Below are 14,980 nucleotides of genomic sequence, written 5' to 3'. Positions count from 1 at the left end.
AGCCTACAGCACCCGGTATTCCCAGGCGGTCTCCCATCCAAGTCCTAACCAGGCCCGACCCTGCTTAGCTTCCGAGATCAGACGAGATCGGGCGCGTTCAGGGTGGTATGGCCGTAGACGCTGGCGGCTGCCGCCGGCGCCCCTAAGAAGCCTCGCGCGCGCGCGCGCTGTCGCCTGGCCCCTGTGACGCGCCGTCGCCTGGCGTCTGTGACGCGCGCGCCCGAGCCCCTGTGACGCGCACCGGCCGCCCGCGTCCCCTGCGCCCCGCGCTCCGCCGCCTGCCGCCTGCCTGCCACTGCCTCCCGCCGCCGCCGCCGCCGCCGCCGCGGCCAGCCAAACCCTGCCCTGCCCTGCCCTGCCCTGCCCTGCCGCCCGCCCAGGGCGCGGGAGGCCTCGGGCACCCCGGGGACTGTGGGCGGGCGGGGCGCAAGTCTAGGCGCTCTCCCAAGCCGGCCCCGGACGCTCCAGGCCTCCTGTCCGCCCGCATCCCGGCGACGGGTCGCAGGACATCCGGCTGCTCTGCTCGGGGACAGGTGGCCCGGGGCGTCGGGCGCGTCGGCGCGTCGGCGCGTCAGCGCGTCGGGGCCCCGGGCCGGCGAGGCCCCTCCGGCCCGAGGCGCCTCCCAACGAACCCGGGCCCAACAACCCCCGGCGGCCGCCGCTCCGGCCCGGCCCCAACTTGCCCAAATCCAGCTGGAGCCACCGGCGCGACCAGAGGGCATCACCGGAAAGCCCTCCGGGGCGGGCGGCGGGGCGCGGGGAGACCAGGGCGGGCCACCCTTCCCCGCCCCGCCCCGCGCCCCGCCCACGGGACCCGGACCGCGCCCTCAACCCCAGGCCCCGCGGCCACCCTGGACAGCTCCTGACTGACCGACCTGAGAGACACAGAGACAGAGACAGAGACAGAGGCAGAGACAGAGAGATTGAGAGGATCCGAGACACGGACCCAGACAGACACCCCCCGGGACAGACACACAGACGCTCACGCTGACACAGAGAGGCCCTGCCCAAGAGGCAGCTTCCCCACAGGAGGGCGGTGGTGCTTGAGCTGGGCCCGGGCAAGGAGGCGGGGGCCCTGGGGCTGGCGATCACCCCTGGGGCCCTGGGACGTGCAGACAGGGTCTCAGGAGTGCAGCGCTCCTGGGATCCCTGTCCCGCGACCCGGACGCCCAGGAGCCACGGACAGGCAGCCGGGCTCGGGCTCGCTCTCGCTCTCGCTCTCGCTCTCGCTCTCGCTCTGTGTGTGCGCGTTTTTGTGTGCGCGTGCGTGTTTGTGTGTTTCTTTCCTTCTCTCTTCGCCTCTTCGTTCTGGCTCTTTTCCTCTTTCTGCGGGGCGCCCCCGGACTTCCTGAGTTGACAGAACGAGCAGCCAGAAAAGTCAGGACACGGAGAACTTCGCCCGAGAAACCAACGCAATCTACCAGACGTACAGAACCCCCTCCCCGACGACCACAGCGTCCACAGTCTGCTCGAGCGCAGGTAGGGACATTACCCAGGGTCTCCCACAGGTTAGCTCACCCGTTAAGTCTCCTTAGTTTTACCAAGATGGCTAGCACGCCGAGGATGGACGGATGAGCGCCACGGTGTGATTACGGGGAGGGAAACGCACGTCGGAACACCCGTTGGTGCCTCCCGACGTCACCGGTATCCCCGTCCCGAGACCTCTGGGCTTCAGGGTTCTGGGCCGCAGCCCTCTCCCGTCGTCCACCCGGGATCCAGTGCACGATGTCTGCACTGCCCATCTCAAGAGTTTGGGCCCTGTGGGCGTTCTTGGATCCCGTTGGAAAGGGGACCTCGGGACGCGAGGGAGAGGAAAGGGCCGGGGGGCCGGGGTGGGGGGCGGGGGGCGGGCTGGGGGAAAGAGAGCGACGCCATCAACGCATGTCTGACCAGGACCTCGGCTGTGCCAGGCTCTCCATTTCCCACGGCACCGCGTCCCGTCGTCGGGGACGCCGCCTCTCGTCGGGACGTGTTGGTCTGCCGTCGGTCCTCCCGTCCCAGGCACGAGGCGGCGAACTCCCCCAAAGGCAGAGATTTTGGCACCTGCGTCCTCGGCTGCTGGGTCCGGCCCCAAGCAGGCACGCGGCCCGCAGGTGCCGGGCGAATGTCGGCGGAAAGCACTATGCTCACAGGGAAGGACGGCAGACGATGAGCGCGCACCAACCAGTGCCGCGCTCCGTGCTGAGCGGTGTGCTCCGTGCTCCCGCTTCCGCGCTCGCAACAACGCCACCGACGAGGCACTAACAGGACCCCCTTTCCAACCAGATGAGGCAACTGCCGCTCAGGGAGGGCGAGTCCCTCGCAGGAACGGCGGCCCTTGCTGCCGAGCCTTCGTTTGAGACCAAGCCTCCGGGCCCGCACTCCGGGAAACTTACGGAGACACAGCCCCAGTTCTCCCAGCAGAACACGCTCATCGGAGGTCAGATTGGGGGAGCCGTCGGAACCAGAACCACCCAGGGCGCTACCCTGCAGGGAGCGACGCGCGGCCCGCCCCGCCCCGCCACCCCGCCATCCCGGGCAAGCAGGAAGCAGGCCACAGGTGCCCTGGGTCTGCTCTGGCAGGGAAAGTGGGGCCCACGGGAAAAGGGAAACACGAGGATATTCGCTCCCAGGATGATTGCTGAATGGTGAGAGGATGGAGGTTGAGGTCCTCTCTTCCTGCTCTGCCCGCATGTCCCAGCTTCTCCACAGCGAGCAACTATTGCTTTCTGTCTGCGGTGGGGAAGAGACGGCTTACCTTGATGAATTCCCCCCTTGAAAATGTAAAAGTCCGTGCGATCTGAGGCAAGTCTCCCCTCTCCTCCTCCCTGTCATCCCCGCTCTCCTCCCCTGGAGCAAACTCCCCTCCCGCTTTCCCGGATCCCCTTTCCGCGATAGTCTGCGCGGACACAGGCAGGGGAAGAGCAGACTTTCAAAGCTGCCCGAGCCGCACGATATGAAAGCTCAAGCCAAGGAGCCAGGAAGGGCTGGCCGCTGAGGACGGAAATGTCCTCTCGGGGGACTCGTCCACTCCCTCTGGCAGACAGAGGCCAGGAGGGGGGCAGGACAGAGTGAGGCACCTGAGTGAGGGGACACCAAAACCCTGGGCCAGCGCAGCAAGATTCCTAATCCTTCCATCCAGTCTGTTCAGAATCAAAACGGATGCAAGGGATCCACGAGGAGCCAGACACCGACCTTTCAAACGAAGGCAGGACCACCCCCCCCCCCCAAAAGACAAAAGCGAAGACGGAGACGGAGTTGCATCCCAGCCGGGGAGCGGGGGGAGGCGCTTGAAACTTAGACACTTGGGGAAGGGGACGTCTTTAAGGAAAGACAACACAAAAGGACCCGTACCAACTCCGGTGCGGAAACGAGGGTTTCTCGCGAACGACGGTATCAAGGACAGCCAGGTACCGACTTGGAGAAGCTGACACACGGCGCAGGCATCAGAAAATCCAGAAGCCGTCCCGCTTGGGATGGATGGCCAGGCCCGGAAGGCTCCTCTCGAGCCCAGTGGGCCCCGTCCTTCTGTAGGTGCTGTTTGGAGAGGCCTGACCCGGGGTCTTTCCTAGATGGGCTCTGGAAGACGGAGGGGCTGCTGGCAGCTTGCTGAAGCTGTCCGGGCCTCCGCAGCCCGGAGCGGGATCCGTTCCATCGCACACCACGACTCGACCAACTGCTTGGGTGCCGCGCCGGCCGAGTGGACCGCTAGGGTCTCTCAGGAGCCTGGCGGGTGGGAAGAGGCCGCCGAGGACAGAGGGAGCCCGCCGGACGAGGGCGGCGTCGGGGGCACGGCCACGCGGGGCCGGCCCCGGTTGGCCCTGGGTTCCCGTGGGGCCGCGAGGTGGAAGGGCTGGGCGGCGGCGGCGGCGGCGGCGGCGGTGGCCGCGGCCGCGGGGCACTCGCGCGGCTGGACAGCGGTGGGGGCGTGGCGGGGCGATGGGGCGACCGGTGAGGAGGGAGGAGGGGCGGGAGGAGCGTGGAGGGAGCGGCGCTGGGGCCGGGGGGCGGGGGGGGGGGCGCAAAAGGAGAGGGAGGCGGCGGGAGGCAAAAGCCTACAGCACCCGGTATTCCCAGGCGGTCTCCCATCCAAGTCCTAACCAGGCCCGACCCTGCTTAGCTTCCGAGATCAGACGAGATCGGGCGCGTTCAGGGTGGTATGGCCGTAGACGCTGGCGGCTGCCGCCGGCGCCCCTAAGAAGCCTCGCGCGCGCGCGCGCTGTCGCCTGGCCCCTGTGACGCGCCGTCGCCTGGCGTCTGTGACGCGCGCGCCCGAGCCCCTGTGACGCGCACCGGCCGCCCGCGTCCCCTGCGCCCCGCGCTCCGCCGCCTGCCGCCTGCCTGCCACTGCCTCCCGCCGCCGCCGCCGCCGCCGCCGCGGCCAGCCAAACCCTGCCCTGCCCTGCCCTGCCCTGCCCTGCCCTGCCCTGCCGCCCGCCCAGGGCGCGGGAGGCCTCGGGCACCCCGGGGACTGTGGGCGGGCGGGGCGCAAGTCTAGGCGCTCTCCCAAGCCGGCCCCGGACGCTCCAGGCCTCCTGTCCGCCCGCATCCCGGCGACGGGTCGCAGGACATCCGGCTGCTCTGCTCGGGGACAGGTGGCCCGGGGCGTCGGGCGCGTCGGCGCGTCGGCGCGTCAGCGCGTCGGGGCCCCGGGCCGGCGAGGCCCCTCCGGCCCGAGGCGCCTCCCAACGAACCCGGGCCCAACAACCCCCGGCGGCCGCCGCTCCGGCCCGGCCCCAACTTGCCCAAATCCAGCTGGAGCCACCGGCGCGACCAGAGGGCATCACCGGAAAGCCCTCCGGGGCGGGCGGCGGGGCGCGGGGAGACCAGGGCGGGCCACCCTTCCCCGCCCCGCCCCGCGCCCCGCCCACGGGACCCGGACCGCGCCCTCAACCCCAGGCCCCGCGGCCACCCTGGACAGCTCCTGACTGACCGACCTGAGAGACACAGAGACAGAGACAGAGACAGAGGCAGAGACAGAGAGATTGAGAGGATCCGAGACACGGACCCAGACAGACACCCCCCGGGACAGACACACAGACGCTCACGCTGACACAGAGAGGCCCTGCCCAAGAGGCAGCTTCCCCACAGGAGGGCGGTGGTGCTTGAGCTGGGCCCGGGCAAGGAGGCGGGGGCCCTGGGGCTGGCGATCACCCCTGGGGCCCTGGGACGTGCAGACAGGGTCTCAGGAGTGCAGCGCTCCTGGGATCCCTGTCCCGCGACCCGGACGCCCAGGAGCCACGGACAGGCAGCCGGGCTCGGGCTCGCTCTCGCTCTCGCTCTCGCTCTCGCTCTCGCTCTGTGTGTGCGCGTTTTTGTGTGCGCGTGCGTGTTTGTGTGTTTCTTTCCTTCTCTCTTCGCCTCTTCGTTCTGGCTCTTTTCCTCTTTCTGCGGGGCGCCCCCGGACTTCCTGAGTTGACAGAACGAGCAGCCAGAAAAGTCAGGACACGGAGAACTTCGCCCGAGAAACCAACGCAATCTACCAGACGTACAGAACCCCCTCCCCGACGACCACAGCGTCCACAGTCTGCTCGAGCGCAGGTAGGGACATTACCCAGGGTCTCCCACAGGTTAGCTCACCCGTTAAGTCTCCTTAGTTTTACCAAGATGGCTAGCACGCCGAGGATGGACGGATGAGCGCCACGGTGTGATTACGGGGAGGGAAACGCACGTCGGAACACCCGTTGGTGCCTCCCGACGTCACCGGTATCCCCGTCCCGAGACCTCTGGGCTTCAGGGTTCTGGGCCGCAGCCCTCTCCCGTCGTCCACCCGGGATCCAGTGCACGATGTCTGCACTGCCCATCTCAAGAGTTTGGGCCCTGTGGGCGTTCTTGGATCCCGTTGGAAAGGGGACCTCGGGACGCGAGGGAGAGGAAAGGGCCGGGGGGCCGGGGTGGGGGGCGGGGGGCGGGCTGGGGGAAAGAGAGCGACGCCATCAACGCATGTCTGACCAGGACCTCGGCTGTGCCAGGCTCTCCATTTCCCACGGCACCGCGTCCCGTCGTCGGGGACGCCGCCTCTCGTCGGGACGTGTTGGTCTGCCGTCGGTCCTCCCGTCCCAGGCACGAGGCGGCGAACTCCCCCAAAGGCAGAGATTTTGGCACCTGCGTCCTCGGCTGCTGGGTCCGGCCCCAAGCAGGCACGCGGCCCGCAGGTGCCGGGCGAATGTCGGCGGAAAGCACTATGCTCACAGGGAAGGACGGCAGACGATGAGCGCGCACCAACCAGTGCCGCGCTCCGTGCTGAGCGGTGTGCTCCGTGCTCCCGCTTCCGCGCTCGCAACAACGCCACCGACGAGGCACTAACAGGACCCCCTTTCCAACCAGATGAGGCAACTGCCGCTCAGGGAGGGCGAGTCCCTCGCAGGAACGGCGGCCCTTGCTGCCGAGCCTTCGTTTGAGACCAAGCCTCCGGGCCCGCACTCCGGGAAACTTACGGAGACACAGCCCCAGTTCTCCCAGCAGAACACGCTCATCGGAGGTCAGATTGGGGGAGCCGTCGGAACCAGAACCACCCAGGGCGCTACCCTGCAGGGAGCGACGCGCGGCCCGCCCCGCCCCGCCACCCCGCCATCCCGGGCAAGCAGGAAGCAGGCCACAGGTGCCCTGGGTCTGCTCTGGCAGGGAAAGTGGGGCCCACGGGAAAAGGGAAACACGAGGATATTCGCTCCCAGGATGATTGCTGAACGGTGAGAGGATGGAGGTTGAGGTCCTCTCTTCCTGCTCTGCCCGCATGTCCCAGCTTCTCCACAGCGAGCAACTATTGCTTTCTGTCTGCGGTGGGGAAGAGACGGCTTACCTGGATGAATTCCCCCCTTGAAAATGTAAAAGTCCGTGCGATCTGAGGCAAGTCTCCCCTCTCCTCCTCCCTGTCATCCCCGCTCTCCTCCCCTGGAGCAAACTCCCCTCCCGCTTTCCCGGATCCCCTTTCCGCGATAGTCTGCGCGGACACAGGCAGGGGAAGAGCAGACTTTCAAAGCTGCCCGAGCCGCACGATATGAAAGCTCAAGCCAAGGAGCCAGGAAGGGCTGGCCGCTGAGGACGGAAATGTCCTCTCGGGGGACTCGTCCACTCCCTCTGGCAGACAGAGGCCAGGAGGGGGGCAGGACAGAGTGAGGCACCTGAGTGAGGGGACACCAAAACCCTGGGCCAGCGCAGCAAGATTCCTAATCCTTCCATCCAGTCTGTTCAGAATCAAAACGGATGCAAGGGATCCACGAGGAGCCAGACACCGACCTTTCAAACGAAGGCAGGACCCCCCCCCCCCCAAAAGACAAAAGCGAAGACGGAGACGGAGTTGCATCCCAGCCGGGGAGCGGGGGGAGGCGCTTGAAACTTAGACACTTGGGGAAGGGGACGTCTTTAAGGAAAGACAACACAAAAGGACCCGTACCAACTCCGGTGCGGAAACGAGGGTTTCTCGCGAACGACGGTATCAAGGACAGCCAGGTACCGACTTGGAGAAGCTGACACACGGCGCAGGCATCAGAAAATCCAGAAGCCGTCCCGCTTGGGATGGATGGCCAGGCCCGGAAGGCTCCTCTCGAGCCCAGTGGGCCCCGTCCTTCTGTAGGTGCTGTTTGGAGAGGCCTGACCCGGGGTCTTTCCTAGATGGGCTCTGGAAGACGGAGGGGCTGCTGGCAGCTTGCTGAAGCTGTCCGGGCCTCCGCAGCCCGGAGCGGGATCCGTTCCATCGCACACCACGACTCGACCAACTGCTTGGGTGCCGCGCCGGCCGAGTGGACCGCTAGGGTCTCTCAGGAGCCTGGCGGGTGGGAAGAGGCCGCCGAGGACAGAGGGAGCCCGCCGGACGAGGGCGGCGTCGGGGGCACGGCCACGCGGGGCCGGCCCCGGTTGGCCCTGGGTTCCCGTGGGGCCGCGAGGTGGAAGGGCTGGGCGGCGGCGGCGGCGGCGGCGGCGGTGGCCGCGGCCGCGGGGCACTCGCGCGGCTGGACAGCGGTGGGGGCGTGGCGGGGCGATGGGGCGACCGGTGAGGAGGGAGGAGGGGCGGGAGGAGCGTGGAGGGAGCGGCGCTGGGGCCGGGGGGCGGGGGGGGGGGCGCAAAAGGAGAGGGAGGCGGCGGGAGGCAAAAGCCTACAGCACCCGGTATTCCCAGGCGGTCTCCCATCCAAGTCCTAACCAGGCCCGACCCTGCTTAGCTTCCGAGATCAGACGAGATCGGGCGCGTTCAGGGTGGTATGGCCGTAGACGCTGGCGGCTGCCGCCGGCGCCCCTAAGAAGCCTCGCGCGCGCGCGCGCTGTCGCCTGGCCCCTGTGACGCGCCGTCGCCTGGCGTCTGTGACGCGCGCGCCCGAGCCCCTGTGACGCGCACCGGCCGCCCGCGTCCCCTGCGCCCCGCGCTCCGCCGCCTGCCGCCTGCCTGCCACTGCCTCCCGCCGCCGCCGCCGCCGCCGCCGCGGCCAGCCAAACCCTGCCCTGCCCTGCCCTGCCCTGCCCTGCCGCCCGCCCAGGGCGCGGGAGGCCTCGGGCACCCCGGGGACTGTGGGCGGGCGGGGCGCAAGTCTAGGCGCTCTCCCAAGCCGGCCCCGGACGCTCCAGGCCTCCTGTCCGCCCGCATCCCGGCGACGGGTCGCAGGACATCCGGCTGCTCTGCTCGGGGACAGGTGGCCCGGGGCGTCGGGCGCGTCGGCGCGTCGGCGCGTCGGCGCGTCGGGGCCCCGGGCCGGCGAGGCCCCTCCGGCCCGAGGCGCCTCCCAACGAACCCGGGCCCAACAACCCCCGGCGGCCGCCGCTCCGGCCCGGCCCCAACTTGCCCAAATCCAGCTGGAGCCACCGGCGCGACCAGAGGGCATCACCGGAAAGCCCTCCGGGGCGGGCGGCGGGGCGCGGGGAGACCAGGGCGGGCCACCCTTCCCCGCCCCGCCCCGCGCCCCGCCCACGGGACCCGGACCGCGCCCTCAACCCCAGGCCCCGCGGCCACCCTGGACAGCTCCTGACTGACCGACCTGAGAGACACAGAGACAGAGACAGAGACAGAGGCAGAGACAGAGAGATTGAGAGGATCCGAGACACGGACCCAGACAGACACCCCCCGGGACAGACACACAGACGCTCACGCTGACACAGAGAGGCCCTGCCCAAGAGGCAGCTTCCCCACAGGAGGGCGGTGGTGCTTGAGCTGGGCCCGGGCAAGGAGGCGGGGGCCCTGGGGCTGGCGATCACCCCTGGGGCCCTGGGACGTGCAGACAGGGTCTCAGGAGTGCAGCGCTCCTGGGATCCCTGTCCCGCGACCCGGACGCCCAGGAGCCACGGACAGGCAGCCGGGCTCGGGCTCGCTCTCGCTCTCGCTCTCGCTCTCGCTCTCGCTCTGTGTGTGCGCGTTTTTGTGTGCGCGTGCGTGTTTGTGTGTTTCTTTCCTTCTCTCTTCGCCTCTTCGTTCTGGCTCTTTTCCTCTTTCTGCGGGGCGCCCCCGGACTTCCTGAGTTGACAGAACGAGCAGCCAGAAAAGTCAGGACACGGAGAACTTCGCCCGAGAAACCAACGCAATCTACCAGACGTACAGAACCCCCTCCCCGACGACCACAGCGTCCACAGTCTGCTCGAGCGCAGGTAGGGACATTACCCAGGGTCTCCCACAGGTTAGCTCACCCGTTAAGTCTCCTTAGTTTTACCAAGATGGCTAGCACGCCGAGGATGGACGGATGAGCGCCACGGTGTGATTACGGGGAGGGAAACGCACGTCGGAACACCCGTTGGTGCCTCCCGACGTCACCGGTATCCCCGTCCCGAGACCTCTGGGCTTCAGGGTTCTGGGCCGCAGCCCTCTCCCGTCGTCCACCCGGGATCCAGTGCACGATGTCTGCACTGCCCATCTCAAGAGTTTGGGCCCTGTGGGCGTTCTTGGATCCCGTTGGAAAGGGGACCTCGGGACGCGAGGGAGAGGAAAGGGCCGGGGGGCCGGGGTGGGGGGCGGGGGGCGGGCTGGGGGAAAGAGAGCGACGCCATCAACGCATGTCTGACCAGGACCTCGGCTGTGCCAGGCTCTCCATTTCCCACGGCACCGCGTCCCGTCGTCGGGGACGCCGCCTCTCGTCGGGACGTGTTGGTCTGCCGTCGGTCCTCCCGTCCCAGGCACGAGGCGGCGAACTCCCCCAAAGGCAGAGATTTTGGCACCTGCGTCCTCGGCTGCTGGGTCCGGCCCCAAGCAGGCACGCGGCCCGCAGGTGCCGGGCGAATGTCGGCGGAAAGCACTATGCTCACAGGGAAGGACGGCAGACGATGAGCGCGCACCAACCAGTGCCGCGCTCCGTGCTGAGCGGTGTGCTCCGTGCTCCCGCTTCCGCGCTCGCAACAACGCCACCGACGAGGCACTAACAGGACCCCCTTTCCAACCAGATGAGGCAACTGCCGCTCAGGGAGGGCGAGTCCCTCGCAGGAACGGCGGCCCTTGCTGCCGAGCCTTCGTTTGAGACCAAGCCTCCGGGCCCGCACTCCGGGAAACTTACGGAGACACAGCCCCAGTTCTCCCAGCAGAACACGCTCATCGGAGGTCAGATTGGGGGAGCCGTCGGAACCAGAACCACCCAGGGCGCTACCCTGCAGGGAGCGACGCGCGGCCCGCCCCGCCCCGCCACCCCGCCATCCCGGGCAAGCAGGAAGCAGGCCACAGGTGCCCTGGGTCTGCTCTGGCAGGGAAAGTGGGGCCCACGGGAAAAGGGAAACACGAGGATATTCGCTCCCAGGATGATTGCTGAACGGTGAGAGGATGGAGGTTGAGGTCCTCTCTTCCTGCTCTGCCCGCATGTCCCAGCTTCTCCACAGCGAGCAACTATTGCTTTCTGTCTGCGGTGGGGAAGAGACGGCTTACCTTGATGAATTCCCCCCTTGAAAATGTAAAAGTCCGTGCGATCTGAGGCAAGTCTCCCCTCTCCTCCTCCCTGTCATCCCCGCTCTCCTCCCCTGGAGCAAACTCCCCTCCCGCTTTCCCGGATCCCCTTTCCGCGATAGTCTGCGCGGACACAGGCAGGGGAAGAGCAGACTTTCAAAGCTGCCCGAGCCGCACGATATGAAAGCTCAAGCCAAGGAGCCAGGAAGGGCTGGCCGCTGAGGACGGAAATGTCCTCTCGGGGGACTCGTCCACTCCCTCTGGCAGACAGAGGCCAGGAGGGGGGCAGGACAGAGTGAGGCACCTGAGTGAGGGGACACCAAAACCCTGGGCCAGCGCAGCAAGATTCCTAATCCTTCCATCCAGTCTGTTCAGAATCAAAACGGATGCAAGGGATCCACGAGGAGCCAGACACCGACCTTTCAAACGAAGGCAGGACCACCCCCCCCCCCAAAAGACAAAAGCGAAGACGGAGACGGAGTTGCATCCCAGCCGGGGAGCGGGGGGAGGCGCTTGAAACTTAGACACTTGGGGAAGGGGACGTCTTTAAGGAAAGACAACACAAAAGGACCCGTACCAACTCCGGTGCGGAAACGAGGGTTTCTCGCGAACGACGGTATCAAGGACAGCCAGGTACCGACTTGGAGAAGCTGACACACGGCGCAGGCATCAGAAAATCCAGAAGCCGTCCCGCTTGGGATGGATGGCCAGGCCCGGAAGGCTCCTCTCGAGCCCAGTGGGCCCCGTCCTTCTGTAGGTGCTGTTTGGAGAGGCCTGACCCGGGGTCTTTCCTAGATGGGCTCTGGAAGACGGAGGGGCTGCTGGCAGCTTGCTGAAGCTGTCCGGGCCTCCGCAGCCCGGAGCGGGATCCGTTCCATCGCACACCACGACTCGACCAACTGCTTGGGTGCCGCGCCGGCCGAGTGGACCGCTAGGGTCTCTCAGGAGCCTGGCGGGTGGGAAGAGGCCGCCGAGGACAGAGGGAGCCCGCCGGACGAGGGCGGCGTCGGGGGCACGGCCACGCGGGGCCGGCCCCGGTTGGCCCTGGGTTCCCGTGGGGCCGCGAGGTGGAAGGGCTGGGCGGCGGCGGCGGCGGCGGCGGCGGTGGCCGCGGCCGCGGGGCACTCGCGCGGCTGGACAGCGGTGGGGGCGTGGCGGGGCGATGGGGCGACCGGTGAGGAGGGAGGAGGGGCGGGAGGAGCGTGGAGGGAGCGGCGCTGGGGCCGGGGGGCGGGGGGGGGGGCGCAAAAGGAGAGGGAGGCGGCGGGAGGCAAAAGCCTACAGCACCCGGTATTCCCAGGCGGTCTCCCATCCAAGTCCTAACCAGGCCCGACCCTGCTTAGCTTCCGAGATCAGACGAGATCGGGCGCGTTCAGGGTGGTATGGCCGTAGACGCTGGCGGCTGCCGCCGGCGCCCCTAAGAAGCCTCGCGCGCGCGCGCGCTGTCGCCTGGCCCCTGTGACGCGCCGTCGCCTGGCGTCTGTGACGCGCGCGCCCGAGCCCCTGTGACGCGCACCGGCCGCCCGCGTCCCCTGCGCCCCGCGCTCCGCCGCCTGCCGCCTGCCTGCCACTGCCTCCCGCCGCCGCCGCCGCCGCCGCCGCGGCCAGCCAAACCCTGCCCTGCCCTGCCCTGCCCTGCCCTGCCGCCCGCCCAGGGCGCGGGAGGCCTCGGGCACCCCGGGGACTGTGGGCGGGCGGGGCGCAAGTCTAGGCGCTCTCCCAAGCCGGCCCCGGACGCTCCAGGCCTCCTGTCCGCCCGCATCCCGGCGACGGGTCGCAGGACATCCGGCTGCTCTGCTCGGGGACAGGTGGCCCGGGGCGTCGGGCGCGTCGGCGCGTCGGCGCGTCAGCGCGTCGGGGCCCCGGGCCGGCGAGGCCCCTCCGGCCCGAGGCGCCTCCCAACGAACCCGGGCCCAACAACCCCCGGCGGCCGCCGCTCCGGCCCGGCCCCAACTTGCCCAAATCCAGCTGGAGCCACCGGCGCGACCAGAGGGCATCACCGGAAAGCCCTCCGGGGCGGGCGGCGGGGCGCGGGGAGACCAGGGCGGGCCACCCTTCCCCGCCCCGCCCCGCGCCCCGCCCACGGGACCCGGACCGCGCCCTCAACCCCAGGCCCCGCGGCCACCCTGGACAGCTCCTGACTGACCGACCTGAGAGACACAGAGACAGAGACAGAGACAGAGGCAGAGACAGAGAGATTGAGAGGATCCGAGACACGGACCCAGACAGACACCCCCCGGGACAGACACACAGACGCTCACGCTGACACAGAGAGGCCCTGCCCAAGAGGCAGCTTCCCCACAGGAGGGCGGTGGTGCTTGAGCTGGGCCCGGGCAAGGAGGCGGGGGCCCTGGGGCTGGCGATCACCCCTGGGGCCCTGGGACGTGCAGACAGGGTCTCAGGAGTGCAGCGCTCCTGGGATCCCTGTCCCGCGACCCGGACGCCCAGGAGCCACGGACAGGCAGCCGGGCTCGGGCTCGCTCTCGCTCTCGCTCTCGCTCTCGCTCTCGCTCTGTGTGTGCGCGTTTTTGTGTGCGCGTGCGTGTTTGTGTGTTTCTTTCCTTCTCTCTTCGCCTCTTCGTTCTGGCTCTTTTCCTCTTTCTGCGGGGCGCCCCCGGACTTCCTGAGTTGACAGAACGAGCAGCCAGAAAAGTCAGGACACGGAGAACTTCGCCCGAGAAACCAACGCAATCTACCAGACGTACAGAACCCCCTCCCCGACGACCACAGCGTCCACAGTCTGCTCGAGCGCAGGTAGGGACATTACCCAGGGTCTCCCACAGGTTAGCTCACCCGTTAAGTCTCCTTAGTTTTACCAAGATGGCTAGCACGCCGAGGATGGACGGATGAGCGCCACGGTGTGATTACGGGGAGGGAAACGCACGTCGGAACACCCGTTGGTGCCTCCCGACGTCACCGGTATCCCCGTCCCGAGACCTCTGGGCTTCAGGGTTCTGGGCCGCAGCCCTCTCCCGTCGTCCACCCGGGATCCAGTGCACGATGTCTGCACTGCCCATCTCAAGAGTTTGGGCCCTGTGGGCGTTCTTGGATCCCGTTGGAAAGGGGACCTCGGGACGCGAGGGAGAGGAAAGGGCCGGGGGGCCGGGGTGGGGGGCGGGGGGCGGGCTGGGGGAAAGAGAGCGACGCCATCAACGCATGTCTGACCAGGACCTCGGCTGTGCCAGGCTCTCCATTTCCCACGGCACCGCGTCCCGTCGTCGGGGACGCCGCCTCTCGTCGGGACGTGTTGGTCTGCCGTCGGTCCTCCCGTCCCAGGCACGAGGCGGCGAACTCCCCCAAAGGCAGAGATTTTGGCACCTGCGTCCTCGGCTGCTGGGTCCGGCCCCAAGCAGGCACGCGGCCCGCAGGTGCCGGGCGAATGTCGGCGGAAAGCACTATGCTCACAGGGAAGGACGGCAGACGATGAGCGCGCACCAACCAGTGCCGCGCTCCGTGCTGAGCGGTGTGCTCCGTGCTCCCGCTTCCGCGCTCGCAACAACGCCACCGACGAGGCACTAACAGGACCCCCTTTCCAACCAGATGAGGCAACTGCCGCTCAGGGAGGGCGAGTCCCTCGCAGGAACGGCGGCCCTTGCTGCCGAGCCTTCGTTTGAGACCAAGCCTCCGGGCCCGCACTCCGGGAAACTTACGGAGACACAGCCCCAGTTCTCCCAGCAGAACACGCTCATCGGAGGTCAGATTGGGGGAGCCGTCGGAACCAGAACCACCCAGGGCGCTACCCTGCAGGGAGCGACGCGCGGCCCGCCCCGCCCCGCCACCCCGCCATCCCGGGCAAGCAGGAAGCAGGCCACAGGTGCCCTGGGTCTGCTCTGGCAGGGAAAGTGGGGCCCACGGGAAAAGGGAAACACGAGGATATTCGCTCCCAGGATGATTGCTGAACGGTGAGAGGATGGAGGTTGAGGTCCTCTCTTCCTGCTCTGCCCGCATGTCCCAGCTTCTCCACAGCGAGCAACTATTGCTTTCTGTCTGCGGTGGGGAAGAGACGGCTTACCTTGATGAATTCCCCCCTTGAAAATGTAAAAGTCCGTGCGATCTGAGGCAAGTCTCCCCTCTCCTCCTCCCTGTCATCCCCGCTCTCCTCCCCTGGAGCAAACTCCCCTCCCGCTTTCCCGGATCCCCTTTCCGCGATAGTCT

General features: G+C 68.3%; 4 non-coding genes across 4 annotated transcripts; all 4 read right to left on the bottom strand.

Annotated features, from left to right (window-relative positions):
• LOC138919186 (5S ribosomal RNA) lies at positions 1-119 on the bottom strand. Its single transcript, XR_011429169.1, has one exon. It is a non-coding gene; the product is annotated as a 5S ribosomal RNA (ribosomal RNA).
• A 3,912-nt stretch (positions 120-4,031) lies between these two features.
• LOC138919185 (5S ribosomal RNA) lies at positions 4,032-4,150 on the bottom strand. Its single transcript, XR_011429162.1, has one exon. It is a non-coding gene; the product is annotated as a 5S ribosomal RNA (ribosomal RNA).
• Positions 4,151-8,070: 3,920 nt separating this feature from the next.
• LOC138919184 (5S ribosomal RNA) lies at positions 8,071-8,189 on the bottom strand. The gene has a single exon (XR_011429161.1). It is a non-coding gene; the product is annotated as a 5S ribosomal RNA (ribosomal RNA).
• Positions 8,190-12,100: 3,911 nt separating this feature from the next.
• Positions 12,101-12,219, bottom strand: LOC138919183 (5S ribosomal RNA). The gene has a single exon (XR_011429160.1). It is a non-coding gene; the product is annotated as a 5S ribosomal RNA (ribosomal RNA).
• Positions 12,220-14,980: the final 2,761 nt, after the last annotated feature.

Source organism: Equus caballus, chromosome 1, assembly GCF_041296265.1.
Source record: "Equus caballus isolate H_3958 breed thoroughbred chromosome 1, TB-T2T, whole genome shotgun sequence".
In the NCBI taxonomy this organism is placed as follows: domain Eukaryota; kingdom Metazoa; phylum Chordata; class Mammalia; order Perissodactyla; family Equidae; genus Equus; species Equus caballus.
Note: the sequence above shows the minus strand (reverse complement) of the source record. Positions and strands in the feature narration are given on the sequence as shown.